The 17295-nt window shown below is 38.3% G+C and overlaps 1 protein-coding gene across 5 annotated transcripts in view; it reads right to left on the bottom strand.

Moving 5' to 3' along the window:
* Positions 1-17295, bottom strand: part of LRBA (LPS responsive beige-like anchor protein) — a 772728-nt gene that overhangs the window by 716696 nt on the left and 38737 nt on the right. The window contains exon 1 of one of the 5 annotated variants that reach the window (XM_054253608.2): positions 9092-9228. The exons of the other annotated variants lie outside the window; for them this stretch is intronic. The gene's annotated coding sequence lies outside the window, so the exon portion shown is untranslated. Of the gene's footprint in view, positions 1-9091; positions 9229-17295 lie in introns of those variants that run through there. 5 annotated transcript variants of the gene reach the window in all.

The following is a 17295-nucleotide window of genomic DNA, read 5'->3' as shown; positions in this document are numbered from 1 at the left end:
AACAGAACTACAACAAGAGATTAAATTACTAATAAAAAATAAACACACACACACACACAAAAAAAAACTTGCTTATTTAAATGTTAGGTAGAATACACCAGTGAAGTCACCTGTATTGCTTCACTGGTGTATTCTACCTAACATTTAAAGATAAATCAATGCAATTCTTCACAAACTCTTTAGAAAAACTGAAGAGGAGAGAACATGTCCCAAGTAAATATATGAGGCCCTAAACCAAAATCAGACAAAATCATCACAAAAAAGAAAACTACAGACCAATATATCTTATGAATGTGAACACAAAAATCCTCAACAAAATACTAGCAAAACAAATCCAGAAACATATAAAAATAGTTATATACTATGACTACATGAGATTTATTCCTGGAATGCAAGCTTGGTTTAACATTCAAAAAGAAATATGTGTGATACACCATAAAATGAAAAACCACATAATCATCTCAATAGACAAAAAAATCATCTAACAAAATCTAGCACCTTTCATTACAAAAACACTTAACAGACTAAGAATATAAAGAAACTTCTTCAATCCGATAAAGGGCATATCCCACAGCTAACATTCTACTTAATGGAAGTAACACTATGAACCAATTAGGTATTTTATCTTAGAATACACACACACAGACACACACACACAGACACACACACCCATACATAAATATGTAACATGTGTATGTGCAGTTTTATCTACTGAAAAGAGGTATGAACAAGGACCAACACAGTAACAATGAACATGCCTATTGCCCAGACTGTGGCCTTGAAATATCATTTCTCACTAAAAATCAGGGCTTCTTGAAGGAGTAGCTTGTATTAGTCTGTTCTCATGCTGCTAATAAAGACATACCTGAGACTGGGCAATTTATAAAGTAAAGAAGTTTAACTGACTCACAGTTCCACATAAGTGGGGAGGCCTCACAATCATGGCTGAAGGCAAAGGAGGCACAAAGACATGTCTTTACAGGCAAGAGAGCATGTGCAGGGGAACTCCCCTTTATAAAACCACCAGATCTCATGAGACTTATTCACTATCATGAGAACAGCATGGAAAGACCTGGCCCAATGATTCAATTACCTCCCACTAGGTCCCTCCCACAACATGTGGGAACTATGGGAGCTACAATTCAAGATGAGATTTGGGTAGAGACACAAACAAACCATATCATTCTGCCCCTGGCCCCTTCCATATCTCATATTCTCACGTTTCAAAACCAATCATGCCTTCCCAACAGTTCCCCAAGTCTTAACTCATTTCAGCATTAACTCAAAAGTCCATAGTCCAAAGTCTCATCCGAGACAAGACAGGTCCCTTCTGCCTATGAACCAAGTAAAATCAAAAGCAAGTTAGTTACTGCTTAGAAACAATGAGAGTACAAGCACTGGGTAAATATTCCCATTTCAAATGGGAGAAATTGGCCAAAACAAAAGGCATACAGGCCCCATGCAAGGCCAAAAGCCAGTGGGACAATCAAATCTTAAAGCTCCAAAATGATCTCCTTTGACCTTCACATTCAGGTCACACTGATGCAAGAGGTGGGTTCCCATGGTCTTGGGCAGCTCCACCTCTGTGGCTTTGCAGGGTACATACCCACTCCTCATTGCTTTCATGGGCTGGTATTGAGTGACTGCAACTTTTCCAGGTGCACAGTGCAAGCTGTCAGTGAATCTACCATTTGGGGGTCTGGAAGATTTTGGCCCTCTTCTCACAGCTTCACTAAGCAGTGCCCCAGTTGGGACTCTGTGTAGGGCTTACACCCCACATTTCCCTTCTGCACTGCCCTAGCAGAGGTTCTCCATGAGGGCTCCACTCCTGCAGCACACCTCTGCCTGGACATCCAAGTATCTCCATACATCTTCTGAAATCTAGGTGGAGGTTCCCAAACATCAATTCTTAACTTCTGTGCACCCACAGGCCCAATACCACATGTAAGCCGTCAAGGCTTAGGGCTTGCACCCTCTGAAGCAATGGCCTGAGCTGTACATTAGTCCCTTTCAGCCATAGCTGGGATGCAGGGCACCATGTCCCTAGACTGCACAAAGCAACCCTGAGGCCATTTTTTCCTGCTTGGCCTCCAGGTCTGTGATGGAAGGGGCTGCTGTGAAGACCTCTGAAATGCCCCTGAGACATTTCCCCATTTTCTTGGTGATTAACATTTGGCTCCTCGTTGCTTATGCAAATTTCTGCAGCTGGCTTTATTTCTCCTCAGAAAATGTGTTCTTCCTTTCTATTGCATCATCAGTCTGCAAATTTTCCAAACTTTCACGCTCTGCTTCCTCTTGAATGCTTTACCACTTAGAAATTTCTTCCTCCAGATACCCTAAATCCTCTCTCTCAAGTTCTAAGTTCCATAGACCTCTAGGGCAGGGGCTAAATGCCACAAGTCTCTTTGCATAGCAAGAATGATCTTCACTCCAATGCCCAACAAGATGGAGATCTGAGACCATCTCAGCCTGGAATTTATCATCCATATCACTATCAGCATTTTGGTCAAAGCCATTCAAGAAGTCTCTAGGAAGTTCTAAAGTTTCCCACATTTTCCTACCTTCTGAGCCCTCCAAATTGTTCTAGCTTCTTCCTTTTATCCACTTCCAAAATAGCTTCCACATTTTCAGTTATCTTTACAGCAGCACCCCATCTTACCAGTACCAATTTACTGTCCTGCTCTGTTCTCAGGCTGCTAATAAAGATATACCTGAGACTGGGCAATTTACAAATGAAAGACAATTAACAGACTCAGAGTTCTACAGGGCTGAAGGTGAAGGAGGAGCAAAGGCATGTCTTACATGGTGGCAGGCAAGAGAGTGTGTGCAGGGCAAGTCCCCTTTATAAAACCATCAGATCTCATGAGACTTATTCACTATCACAAGAATGGCATGGGAAAGACCCACCCCCATGATTCCATTTCCTCCCACTGGGTCCCTCCCACAACATGTGGGGATTATGGGAGCTACAATTCAAGATGAGATTTCAGTAGGGACACAGCCAAACCATATCATAGCTGGTTCAAGGTCTGGAACTAGAAATGAAAAGATGAGCCTGAAATATCTTGCCATAAAAATAGCAGGAACCTTATCAAAGTCTAGTAGAGTTATACCAAAAGGAATCAGGCGTCAATCTGAAGACGTGCCTACTAGCAAAAAATAAAAGATAGTTGGAGGTTCAATAAAGATAGTAATAATTGCAATTAAATACATTTAAATCCATTAATTCATAATATTTCAAAAAGACAATAACAACTAATCAGTCTCCTATGGAGGATGATAAGAAGAGGAATGGCTGTTACTTACAAAACTAGTAAATAAAAGGAATAAACCTGTTCCAATTATACATATATATATATAATATTTATATAACATATAATATATATCTAATATTATATATTATATATAAAGAACACATTAAAAAGTATATAAATATATAAAAGAAACTACACAAAGAATATATTTATAAATCTATATAAAGTATACATAAATATACATATAAGGGGTGTATATATGTGTGTGTGTTTATGTATGTATGTATACGTATCTTTTTTTTTTTTTAAAGAAACAGGGTCCCAGGTTGCCCAGGCTGGCCTTGAACTACTGGGTTCAAGGAATCCTCACTCAGCCTTCTAACTAGCTGAGGCTACAGGTATGTACCAGCATGCCTAGCTTATCTGTGTATTAACTATACCACTGGATAACTAAATACATCTTTTCATAGGACTATTCCAGTTAATACATGAAAAGTATATAATGTCAACATTATTCAGACTCCAGTGATTTAATGGATCTGGATGTTGAGAATCAAGTTGATAACTTCATAAAAAGAGACAACCTGTTAAAACAGCCTCCTGATGAAAGAACACAGCACCACCTAGAGTCTAGCCAAAGGTATGGAAGCCAACTCTTCTGGAATCAGCTTCCAATTTGCAGGAAATACAGAGGACACAACATGTTTAACTACATCATGAATATGCACTCAACAAAATCCAGATTGTGGGAAATGTTAAATGTCAGCAGGTCCAAGTCCTTGAACAGATAGAATGATCTGAGACATAAAAAAACATGTTTTTTAAAAATAAGAAAAACTAAATTATAGATAGGGTGTATTCTTAGATTATATAATTATAAAGAAATAAAAGAAAGTGATTACTGTAAAAGTCAAGAGAGAGGTTACATCTAAGGAAGAGGGGCAGTTGTAACTAGAGAAATTCTAGGATGGCTGGCAAAATTCTATTTCTTGACCTACATCGTGGTTTAAAGGTTATTTGCTCTTTGGTTTTACATTTGTTTTGGCTTGGTTTTCAATAGTTACAGTTTTACAATAAAAATTTTAATGAGAAGCTTCTGTCAAATGGTTAATTTCATATTTTAAAATATATTCAGGCAATACAATTCCATCATAAAATAGGTAGTTTCAGTTTTTGCAAACTTGCAACTCACAGCCTGTATTAAATACATATAATGTTTATTTCTTTCAGTGGCATGTAAGAAGCTTCAAATGCATAACTAATCTTCATATGTAAGTCACTTCAAAACAATAATAGTGCTCTCAAGCCGCCTTGGGGGACATGGCGCCACCTCTCTGCTGAATTATGTACAGCCACTTTTGACACCCACTGCATTCTGCCACTTTGGACACCCACTGCATCCTGATGGTGATGGGGAAGACAGGCTTTGATTGCCAGTCACACCCCTCTACCCTTACCGCTCCCCTCCGCTGGCTGTGGTGGTAGATGAGATTCAGCTGTGGGTGGTCTCAGCTCACCAACCACTGCCTTGGTGTTGAGAGTCAAACCTAGGCTTACACAGGTGCAGGAGGGGGATAATAGCCACATTGACAAATGCATTCTTGAATCACTGAATCTACCTGAAATAATTAAACAAGAGAATGTCCTTAAAAAGAACTCATATTTGCAGGCCTAATCTTCACCAAAGAGATCTTAAAATGCTACCACCTTATGCATAAGAGCTAAAGAGAAATACTGCAAGGAATCCATGATATCCCAAGAAAACTTAGAGCTAAGAAAGAAAAAACAGCTTACACATGTCAAAAATTTTATAACAAGAGATTAGCCAGAAAAAAAACAAAGTCTAGAAAAAGCAACATTGATATATTTCAAAAGATTTAACAGCTCCAGAAAATGAATTTCAAAAACAAACAAAACTACTTTTAAAAATACCAGTCTTGCTATTTTTATTAGAAGGGGTGGGAGTATAGACGAGAAGCAAGTAGACAAGCTGACTCTAAATTTCTCTAGGAAAATTAAGCAAACAGAAGTAGCCAGGAAGCTGTAAAAAAAGAAGTACAACAATGGGAAGCTAGCTTTATCAGAGATTAAAACATAATACAAAATTAAATAACTTTTTAAAAAAGAGCAGTAGCAGTAGATGAATGTCTGCTAGATGAACAGAACAGAAAGTCCACACATAGTACCAAATATAGCAGGAAATTATCATACCATAACAGAAATTTTTGGAGCACTTATTTGTGCCAGACACTAAGAATCTTATGAATATTAAATGTCTGAATACTCTGAGATAGGTACAATTATTATCTTGTATTTTTATTTGAGGAAACTGAGGCATAGACATATGAATTAACTTGCCCAACATCTCAGAGGCAAGAAATGATGCTGTTAGAATTTCGACCCAGGTAATCCAGCTCCAAAGTCCACACTCTTAACCTGCATGCACTATGGTTTTTCTGTTTTTCATTCAGGTGCCATCTCAAATCACAAAGGAACAATAAACAATTCCATTAAAGCATTAAATTGGAATTCAATATTTTTTTCTACATGTGTTCAAATGGACATTTATAGAAAAAAAAAAATGACCCATATTTCAAACCAGGAAAAATTTCAGGCCACACAGGGTGGCTCACAGCTGTAATCCCAACACTTTGGGAGGTTGAGAGAGGAGGATTGCTTCAGTTCAGGAGTTCCAAACCAGTCTGGGTAACATGGGGAGGCCCCATTTCTATAAAAAAATGCAAAATCAGCCAGGTTTGGTGGTGCTCGCCTATGGTCTCAGCTACTCAGAAGGCTGAGGTGGAAGGATCACTTGGGCCCAGGATGTCTGAGCTACTGAGCCATGATCACACCACTGCAATCCAACCTGGGTGACAGAGTGAAATGAAAAAATAACAGAGCAGTTTCTTGAGATGGAAACTAAACTGGTGAAGACATCATGATGCTTGTTGAAATAACAAAGGATTTAGAATATTACATAAATTTAGTTGATAAAGCAATAGCAGATTTTGAGAGGACTGACTCCAATTCTGAAATAAGTTCTACCATTCATAAAACACTATTGAACAGCATTGCATTCTACAGAGAAACCTTTCAAGACAAGAAAAGAAAGGTCAATCGATTGAGGGCAATCTTCATTGTGGTCTTTTTTAACAAGTTTTCATACCCACTCCAAACCTCAGCTACCAGCACCCTGATCAAGGCAAAATCCCCCACCACCAAAAGAGAAGGACATTCTGAATGCTCAGATGATCGTTAGCATTTATTTATTTATTTTATTTTATTTATTTTTTTTTTTTTTGAGACAGAGTCTCGCTCCTGCTGCAATGGTGCGATCTCGGCTCACTGCAACTTCCACCTCCCAGGTTCAAATGATTCTCCTGCCTCAGCCTCCTGAGTAGCTAGGATTACAAGCATGTGCCACCATGCCCGGCTAATTTTGTATTTTTAATAGAGATGGGGGTTTATCCATGTTGGTCAGGCTGGTCTCAAACTCCCAACCTCAGGTGATCTGCGTGCCTCAGCCTCCCAAACTGCTGGGATTACAGGCGTAAGCCACCATACCCGGCTGATCGTTAGCATTTTTAAGCAGTAAAGTAATTTTTAATGAAGGTGTGTGCATTTTTTTTTTAGACATAATGGTATTATACACCTAACAGACTGTGTGCAGGCATCAGTAATCCCAGCACTTAGGGAGGCCAAGGCAGACAGATCACTTGAGCCCAGGAGTTTAAGACCAGCCTGGGCAACTCAGGGAGACCCTGTCTCTACCAAAAAGTAAAAACTTAGCTGGGCATGGTGGCCTACACCTGTAGTCCCAGCTACCTGGGAGGCTGAGGTGGGAGGATCACTTAAGCCCAAGAGGTTGAAGCTACAGTGAGCCATGTTCATACTACTACACTTCAGCCTGGGCAGCAAAGCAAGACCCTGTCTCAGAAAAAAAAAGAGAAATTTTATATATATATATTATAAATATAAATATATATTATACATATATATTTATAATATATTTATGTATATATATGTATATATATTTATGTATATATATTATGTATTTATGTGTATATATAATATATATACATATGTATATGTATATATAATATATATACATATGTATTATATATACATATGTATATTATATAATATATACACATGTATATTTTATATATATATATATAATACACACACACACACATATACATATATGTGGCGAGGGGAGGTATATACATTGGAAAACCAAAAAAATATGTGTGACTTGTATTCACCACTTTATTGCAGTGGTCTCAAACCAAGTCTGCAGTATCTCCAAGGTATTCCTGTACTAATCAGGCCTAACTCTGCTTAGCTTCAAAGATCAGACAAGACTGGGTATGCTTAGGGTGGTATGACTGTACCTGGATTATTAGTTATCTTTATATGAGTCTTCTTTCCATCAGAGTGTAAGCTTCTGAGAAAAAATACTACATTTGATGAGCACCTACTACAGGCTGGGCATTATTTTCAAAGATTCTAAGAGCCCTAAAAAACTGGTACTGTTACTCTCATTTTAAAGATACAGTAACTAGATCACAAAGTTTGTATAGCTTGACCAAGATCATAAGCCCAAGAAGTGACAGACCTAAGAGTCAAACTGAAAGCCTATCTGATTCCATGCAAGATACTGCCTCTCAAAAAGAAAACTTCAAAACAGTTAGAAAGCTATACAGTATACAGAATATGTCAAACTGTGCTCACTCATCGTATCGTTGTTACAACACTTAGAAGCAATGTATTAGTTATGGTTGCTACTACTTTTCTCTGGCAAGCATAATTTCACATTTCCCTTCCTCTGGTTCCTTTGAGGAAATCTTTCCATACTTCAAAATAGTCCTGGCAGGGATGTGAATCATGGTGTCCAATTTCATAGAGTGGCGCATACAAAGATTAGGCAATCAGACACATACTGTCAGATATAATGACTGTTTTAGCTGTAGGGCCATGATGTAAGCCATTCCAATCTGAATCCTTCAGGGATCTAAGCATTTTCATTATGTTAATTGAAATAATTCTGCTTCTAACTTCATCCAAGCCATCTTCTCTTCCCCCAACTCAAAACAACACAAACTTGATAAAAGTTCAATAATTGCAAGAGAAATATTTGGCATAAGCATGACAATCCAGAGACATACTTGGCTCCTCATGTCTTAATAAAATCTATAGTGAAATAAATAAAGTCAAAGAACTAAATGCTTTCAGTACAGAATACTTAGATCACAAAATGCCATTCTCTTTCTAATCATAAGATATATTTCATACTAAATTTTATGTAGCAAATAGCTATAAACAAATGAAACATTAAGAGCTCTAAATTTTATTTACTGTTTTACAAGAGTTACAGCTTTGGCCCAAAGAGGAAGGGAAAAAGAATTTACATGCTATAAAAAAAAAAACAGATATGCAATCTAAAGCTTATGTTAAAGAAAGAAGGCAAAAATTGAGATGTGTTTAATGTATCATCATTTGAAAACTTACAGCAAATCAATGTGGTATATTAGACAACATGCAGATTAGGCAGAAAAAAATGCACAAAGGTATGCCAGCCTCCATTCCATAAATACTGAGAAAAATAATTAGAAATTTACAGCACAATATGTTTGTAGATTCTCTTATAATCATCTTACAAAAAAAAAAAATACAATTCTATGGCCAGGCGCGGTGGCTCACGCCTGTAATCCCAGCACTTTGGGAGGCCGTGGTGGGTGGATCATAAGGTCAGGAGTTTGAGACCAGCCTGACCAACATGGTGAAATCCCGTCTCTACTAAAAATACAAAATTAGCCACGCGTCGTGGCACATACCTGTAATCCCAGCCACTCAGGAGGCTGCGGCAGGAAAACCACTAGAACCCGGGAGGCAGAGAGGTTGCAGTGAGCAGTGAGCCAAGATCACGCCACTGCTCTCCAGCCTGGTCAACAGAACGAGACTCCCTCTGTCTAAAAAAAAAAAAAAAAAACAATGCTCCAAAAAAGAAACTAATGAGCACCCTCTTATGGGCATTTGAAGTCATATGTGTAAAACCAGTCTTTGTAAGAGCTTTAAAAAACCAAGCTACTTAGTAAAGGTTTTAATCATAAAACTTTCTTTTAAAATTTCAAATTTTGCACATATATCCTAAAAAGTTAACAAGGGTTTTAAACAAACAGAGATAATATTTAAGCCAGTATTTAAATAGCCTCCATGCAAGATACTGCCTCTCAAAATGTAAGGGTAGGAGATTTAAAATGATTCTAATAAAAACAAGTTAAATAGAAGCAAAATCCAAAACTATTTTTTAAAAAAGTTCAATAGTAATTAAAAAGAAAAGTAGGATTTTAAGTAGATCCGGCAAATCTAAAAGTAACATAACATAAACCAACTCTTTTTTTTTTTTTTTTTAAAGAGACAGGGTCTCTCTATGCTGCCCAGGCTGAAGTGCAGTGGCCATTCACAGGCACGATCCCACTACCGATCAGCACCGGAGTTTTGACCTGCTCCCTTTCCTACCTGGGCCGGTTCACCCCTCCTTAGGCAACCTGGTGGTCCGCCACTCCCGGGAGGTCACCATATTGATGCTGAACTTAGTGTGACACCAATCGGCATAACACACTACAGCCCAGGACTCCTGGACACAAGTGATCCTCCCACCTCAGCCTCCCAAGCAGCTGGGACTACAGGCATGCACCACTGCACTCAGCAACATAAACCAACTCTTATAGTAACTACAAATTTTCCATTCTAAGAACCCTGACTGATCATCATAACATTCTATGCATGTAACAAAATATCATAGGTATACCATAAATATGTAAAATATTACATATCAATTTTTAAAAGTCAGAAGAAATGTTTTAAAAACCATATTTCATATTTCCTCTAATGTTGTGCATTTAAAAGGAAAGGCATTTCCTATTCAAAGAAAAACAAGTACTACTTTAAGACTAAAGCAATCTTTGTCTTATCTAGACTAAATCTAGACTAAAGCTAGCTTCCCTGGCTCTTCATTTAAAAGTTCATTTTCTAAAGGCAATCAAGTAGAATATATCAACTGGACTACCTGATACTAAACAATGCAGTTATTTCCTACCTGAAATTTCATCCAATAGCAACATACACTCACTGAAGTGCTTCAGTGTCACATTCTCTCTTGGTTCAGATTACATGAACTCACTTTCTGTAAATTAATAGTTAGATCAAGTATCTTCTAATAGTGTTAGAAGGAGTATCAAACTTTGAGAACAAAAATTGTCATTTAAAAAAACCATCAATAATTAGTCTTAGCCAGGCATAGTGATGGGGACCTGTAATCCTAGCACTTTGGGAAGCCAAGAAAGGAGGATCACTTGAGGCCAGAAGTTCAAGACCAGCCTGGGCAACATAGTGAGACCCTGTCTCTATTTTCAAAATTAAATTTTTTAAAATGATAATAATCAGTCTTTTATCAAGTCCAATCTTGTTCTACATAAATATTTCAAAAGAAGCAAAATGTACAGAATCAAATGTGTATAATATAGAGTAAAATCTAGTAATTCTGTTCTAATAACTTCTGTGATTACATGTAAGATAAAAGAATGGCTAAATAAAAATTGGTGTGGGTTTTTGTCAGTTAGGCCATTAATTCTCTTTAAAGAAGCCAACTCATGGCCAGGCATGGTGGCTCATGCCTGTAACCCCAGCACTTTGGGAGGCTGAAACAGGAAGATCACTTCAGCCCAGGAATTCAACACCAGCCTGGGCAACACAGCAAGAGTCTGTCTCTACAAAAAGGAAAAAGCAAAAGAAACTTGAGCATCAGCAGTGCAGGAAAGTTTAAAAGAGGACAACACAAAAATGGATCACTACAAATGAATCTATCAACAAACATTAATCAAGCAGCTATTATGTAAAAGAACAAATGTAAGACATACTCATTGATTCATGAAGATATTCACATTCAGCAGGCAAAATAAAAATGAGTACAGTATGCAAAGTACTGCCACTGCCTATAAAAGGGTAACTGACACCAGATTTAATCTCTTACCATAAACTGGAAAACTAAACAAAACACATAAAACAATTCTTTGGACTGTGATCACTGAAAGCTCAAAAACAAACAAGGTCTCAACTCAATGTGACCTTGAGACAATGAGACCATTGAGTTGAGACAACAATCACTCTAATGAGTTGAAGAGACATAGATCAGAGTTCAGGGAGGCTGAGATGGCTGGAATTCAAGGAGTAGAGTACCAGCGAACAAAGTTACCTGATAAATGCTCTAGAAATCTTAGTAGTAGTGGTCTCTTTGAGTATTTGGATGAATATTAAACTGCATGGGCTTTGGGTGAGAATTAGAACACCATCAAGAGAAGAACTACTACGGAGATTGTTACAAGCTGAAAAATTCTACAGGTCACACAGGTCTAAGAGAAGTCAGAATTCTATTCAAAGTAGAAAGATCTGAAACATCCAAGGCTGTGGATTAAGCTTCAGTTGTACAACTAAACAAGGACTAGAATAAACCTTACACTATACCACCACTGCAAGGTTTAAAAACAAGTTTTGACTCTGCCTTGAAAGAACTGTACAGCTGAGCAATAGAAGGGGTAGCTACAATGACAGAAACCCTGTCTTTCAAGCCAGACAAACTGGAAAAAGACTGGAGAGGGTAGGAAAGTCACAGAGAGAAGAAAGTTCTCCATGAACAGATAGAAGACTCATCCCTGTGCTAAGCATATGACAGACTCAAACCAGCAAAGCAAAAGCTTTGAGAACTGACCTCAAATCCCAGACTAGCTCCTCAATGGCATATGCACAGGACAAACCCCCCAAAAAAGCAAGGCAAAGCTTTTGAAAACTGAACTGATATTGAAACCACTAAATACAGAAAGCAAACCAAAACTTGTGGTCTGACCCTAATCGGGTTGATTGCCTGCTAAACAAACAAACAAAAAAAATCAACTTTCTCCAAGGAATATAACATGACTCAGTGTCTACCAACATTAACTTTCACAAAATCAGAAATACAATCCAGAAATTACTTGACATACAAAAGAATATGAATTTCAAGAGAAACAATAATAAACAGATTAAAAACAAACCTCCATTAATCAGATGCTGGAACTACCATGGAAAGAGTTTAAAGCGACTATCAATATTATCAGGAGCTAAAGGTAAAGTAGCTGAAGGCAGTGGCTCATGTCAGTAATCCCAACACTTTGGGAAGCCAAGGTGGGCAGATCACTTGAGGCCAGGAGTTCAAGATCAGCCTGGCCAACATGGTAAAATCTTGTCTTTACTAAAAATAGAAAAAATGCACACCTGTAATCCCAGCTACCTGGCAGGCTGAGGCAGGAGAATCCCTTCAACCCTGGAGGTGGAGGTTACAGTGAGCAGAGATCACACTACTGTACCTTAGCCTCGGCAACAGAGTGAGACTCTGTCTCAAAAAAAAGAAAAGAAAAGAAAAAAGATAAAGGGTATAGAAAAATGAAATTAATGGAAAGATAGAATAGAGGTATTCAATGGAGAAAATTTGGAAGTAAAAAACCTATTAAGAAATATTAAGAAGTAAAAAAAAAATCTATTAAGCCTAGATGGGTGCACTAATGGAATGGAGATGACAGAAAAAACAATCAATGAATATAAAAAGAAATCAATATAAATTATTTAATATGAAAAAGAAGAAAGGCAAAATTGAGAAAAAAGAATAATCTCAATGGAAATATGGGACAGTATCCAAGAGTCTAAAAAGAACAGAGGCCAGGCGTGGTGATTCACATCTGTTATCCCAACACTTTGGGAGGCCAACATGGACAGATCGCTTAAGGTCAGGAGTTTCAGACCGGCTTGGCTGACACAGCAAAACCCCATCTCTACTAAAAGTAAAAATAAAAATAAAAAAATTAGCTGGGCATGGTGGCACCTGCCTGTAATCCCAGCTACTCGGGGGCCGAGGCAGGAGAATCGTCAAAACTGGGAGGCAGAGGTTGCAGTGAGCCAAGATCATGCCACTACACTCCAGCCTAGGTGACAGACTGAAACTCTGTCTTGGAATAAAAAAAAAGGAGGGGAAGAGTAGAAAGAGACTGAGCCAGAAAAATATTTGACTGACTAGACAAATTTGTTGAAATACATAAATTACTTCTAATATAACATCACCATAAACTCAAACGTCATACAAACTAATAAAAGAGCTGTCCCCAAACAAATAAATTTCACTAATTATGCAGAGCTCAAATTTCTTCCCTGAACACAGAAGTGATTCATCCTCCAGATGAATGATCTCCAAACAGTTGATAACACACTCCTACTGGCAAAAAAATTAAGTAGTCAGATCATAGATATATTAATGTATAAATTATATATGGGTTACTGAATACTAAACTATGTTATTAAATCTAATCTAATATATATGTTACTAATCTTTATTAAGTTATTTTTAAAAGAAATTAAAGAGGGCAGAGAAAGATGGACAAATACGAACCTTCACCGATCACCCCTCCCATGCAGAAACAATAAATTTAACAACCAGGTACACAAAAAAGCACCTTCGTAAAAACCAAAATTAAGGTGAGCAATCACAGTACCTGGTTTGAACTTCATATCACAGAAAGGGGCACTGAAGAAGGTAAGCAAAACAGTCCTGAATTGCTGAGAATACTCCCACCCCATCCCCCCAAAAGCAGCTGTGTGTCATGGAGAACCTACACACTTGAGAGTAGGAGAGTGCAGTGACGATGGGACCCTGCATTGAACAGTGCTGCCCTGTCACAGTAGAAAGCAGAACAAGACTAAAATAAGCCAACATCCACCAATTGGGAGAGTATTTAGACTGGTCCTAGCCAGAAGAAAATTGTGCATCCCAGTGGTTGGAAATTGAGTATTAACAAGCCTCTCCATGATGGGTTACAGTGCTCGGGGCCTCTAAATAAATTTGAAGGGCAGTCTAGGCCACAAGGACTGAAATTCCTAGGAAAGTCCTAGTGCTATACTGAGTCAGTGGACATGAGAGGCATGTAACCTGGTAAGACCCCAGCTGGGGCAGCTAAGAAAGTATTTGCACCACTCCTCTCCAACTCCTGCCAGCACAGCCGGCAACAACAAAAGTAACTACTTCCTTCCACTTGAGGGGAGTAAAAAGTTAAGAGGACTTTGTCTAGCATCTTGGATACTAGCTTGGCCACAATTGGATAGGAAATCAGGAAGTCATGAGGACACCATTCTGGGTCCTAGCTTGGGCAACATATCTACACATATCCTGGGCCAGAAGGGAACCTGCTGTCTTGAAGGGAATGACCCAATCCTGGCAGGATTCATCACTTGCTGACTAAAGAGCCCTTGGGCCCTGAAGAACCAGAAGCAACTTCCAAGTAGTATGCCATGGGCCTTGGGTAAGACTCTGAGACATGCTGGCATCAGGAATCACCCTGGACACAGTGGTGAAAAGCACCAAGAAGGCTCCTGAGATCCCCAATTCCAAGCCTTGGCTCTTAGACAGCATTTCTGGATGTGCCCCGGGCCAGAAGAGAGCCCACCACCCAAAAGTGTGAGTGCCAGGCCTGGCAGCATTCACCACAAGCTAACTGAAGAGTCCTTAGGTCTTGTCAACATTGGCAGACGCCTGGCAGTATGCCCCATGGGTCTGTGGTGGTGGTGGCTAAGGGGAGATGCTCCTCTACCTATGGAAACAGAAGGGAAGAGTGGGAAAGACTGAGCAACACCTCAGCCACAGAATAGAGCACCAGTCAGATTTCTAAGACTTTTTATTCCACTCCCTGGCTCCTGGATGGCCTCTCTTGACCTGTGAAAGGCCTGAGGAAGCATGCTACCCTGAAGGAAAAGACATAAGCCTTGCTGACTTTGCCAACTACTAATGGTAGAGCCCTAGGGCCTTGAGTCAATATAGACAGTAGCCAGGCAGGTTACAGAAGGTCTTGAGTGAGACCCAGTGCTGTGCTGGCTTCAGGTCTGACCCAGCACAGTCCCAATGGTGGTGTCCACATAAGTACTTGTGTCTCCCTATACCTAGCTCCAAGTGACTCAGCACAGAGAGACACATACACCATTTGTTTGAGACAGAGTAATGGAAGAAAACAAGAGTCTCTACCTGGTAACCAACAGAATTCTTCCAGATCTTATCTAAGACCACCAAGGCGGTACTTCTGTAAGTCTACAAGAACCAACGCATTATGGGCTTGGGATGCCCCCTAATGCAGATACAGCTTAGATCACAACAGCCAGTCCCTTCAAATACCTGAAAAGCCTTCCCAAGACAGACTGGCACAAACAAGCCCAGACTGTGAAGACTGAAATAAATGGCCAGACACTGACAAACATCCACAAGCATCAACACCTTCTGGGAAACCATGACCTCACCAAAAAACTAAATAAAGAACCAGAGACCAATCCTGGAGAAATAGAAATATGTCACCTCTTAGGCAGAGAATTAAAAATAGCTATTTTGAGGAATCTCAAAGAAATTCAAGACAACACAAAGAAGGAATTCAGAATTCTATTAGATAAATTTAACAAAAAGATAAAATATTAAAAAGACTAGCAGAAATTTGAGAATTGAAAAATGAAACTGACATACTAAAGAATGCATCAGTCTCTTTAACAGAATTGATCAAGCAGATGAAAGAATCTGTAAGCTTGAAGACAGACTATTTGAAAATACACACTCAGAAGAGACAAAAACAAAAAAACAAATACAAAAGAACGAAGCATGCCTACAAGATCTAGAAAACAGCCTCAGAAGGACAAATCTAAGAGTTATTGTCCTCAAAGAGGAAATGGGGAAAGAGATAGGGGTAGAAAGCTTATTCAAAGGGATAATAACAGAGAACTTTGCAAACCTAGAGAAAGATATTAATACTCAAGTATGAGAAGGATACAAAACACCAAGCAGATTTAACCCAAAGAAGACTACCTCAAGGCATTTAATAATCAACCTCCCAAAGATCAAGAATAAGGAAAGAATCCTAAAAGGGGCAAGAGAAAAGAAACAAATAACATACAATGGAGCTCCAATACATCTGGAAGTCGACTTTTCAGTGGAAATCTTAAAGCCACATGAGAGTGGCATGACTATATTTAAAGTGCAGAAAGGAAAAAAACTCTCAACCTAGAATATTACATCCTGTGAAAATATCCTTTAAACATGAAGGAGAAATTAACGCTTTCCAAAACAAACAAAAGCTGAGGTGTTTCATCAACACCAGACCTGTCCTACAAGAAATGCTAAAGGAAGTCAGTTCTTCAATCAAAAAGAAATGGATGTTAATAAGCAACAAGAAATCATCTGAAGGCACAAAATTAACTGGCAAAAGTAAACAGAAAAACATAATATTATCACACTATAACTTTGGCATATAAATTACTCCTTAAGTATAGAATGACTAAAAGATGAACCAATCAAAAATTATAACTACAAGTTTTCCAGAAACAGTACAATAAAATATAAACTGAAACAACAGAAAGTTAAAACGCAGGGAGATAAAGTTAAAGTGTAGAGCTTTTATTAGTTTTCTTTTTACTTCTTTGTTTAAGCAATCAGTGTTAAACTGTCACCAGTTTAAAGTTATAAGATACTATTTGCAAGCTTCATGGTAACCTCAAATCAAAAAACATACGACCTACTAATACTGAACCACGAAGAAATCCAAAGTCTGAACAGACCAGTAACAAGTAATGGTATTGAAGTCATAATAAAGTATCTCACAGTAAAGAAAACTCCAGGACCTGATGGCTTTACTGCTGAATTCTAACGAAAGTTTAAAGAACTAATAATACCAATCCTACTCAAATTGTTCAGAAAAATAGAAGAACAAATACTTCCAAATTCATTCAACATGGCCAGTATTACCCTCATACCAAAACAGACGAAGACACATCAAAAAAATTGCATGCCAATATCTCTGATGAATATTCACTCGAAAATCCTGAACAAAATACAATAGTAAACTGAATTTAACAACACATGAAAAAGATTGGCTGGGTGCGGTGGCTCACAACTATAATCCCAGCACTTCGGGAGCCCAAGGTGAAC

This window comes from Callithrix jacchus, chromosome 3 (assembly GCF_049354715.1).
Source record: "Callithrix jacchus isolate 240 chromosome 3, calJac240_pri, whole genome shotgun sequence".
Classification (NCBI taxonomy): domain Eukaryota; kingdom Metazoa; phylum Chordata; class Mammalia; order Primates; family Cebidae; genus Callithrix; species Callithrix jacchus.
The sequence above is the reverse complement of the archived record's forward strand: the minus strand, read 5'-3'. Positions and strand labels throughout refer to the sequence as shown.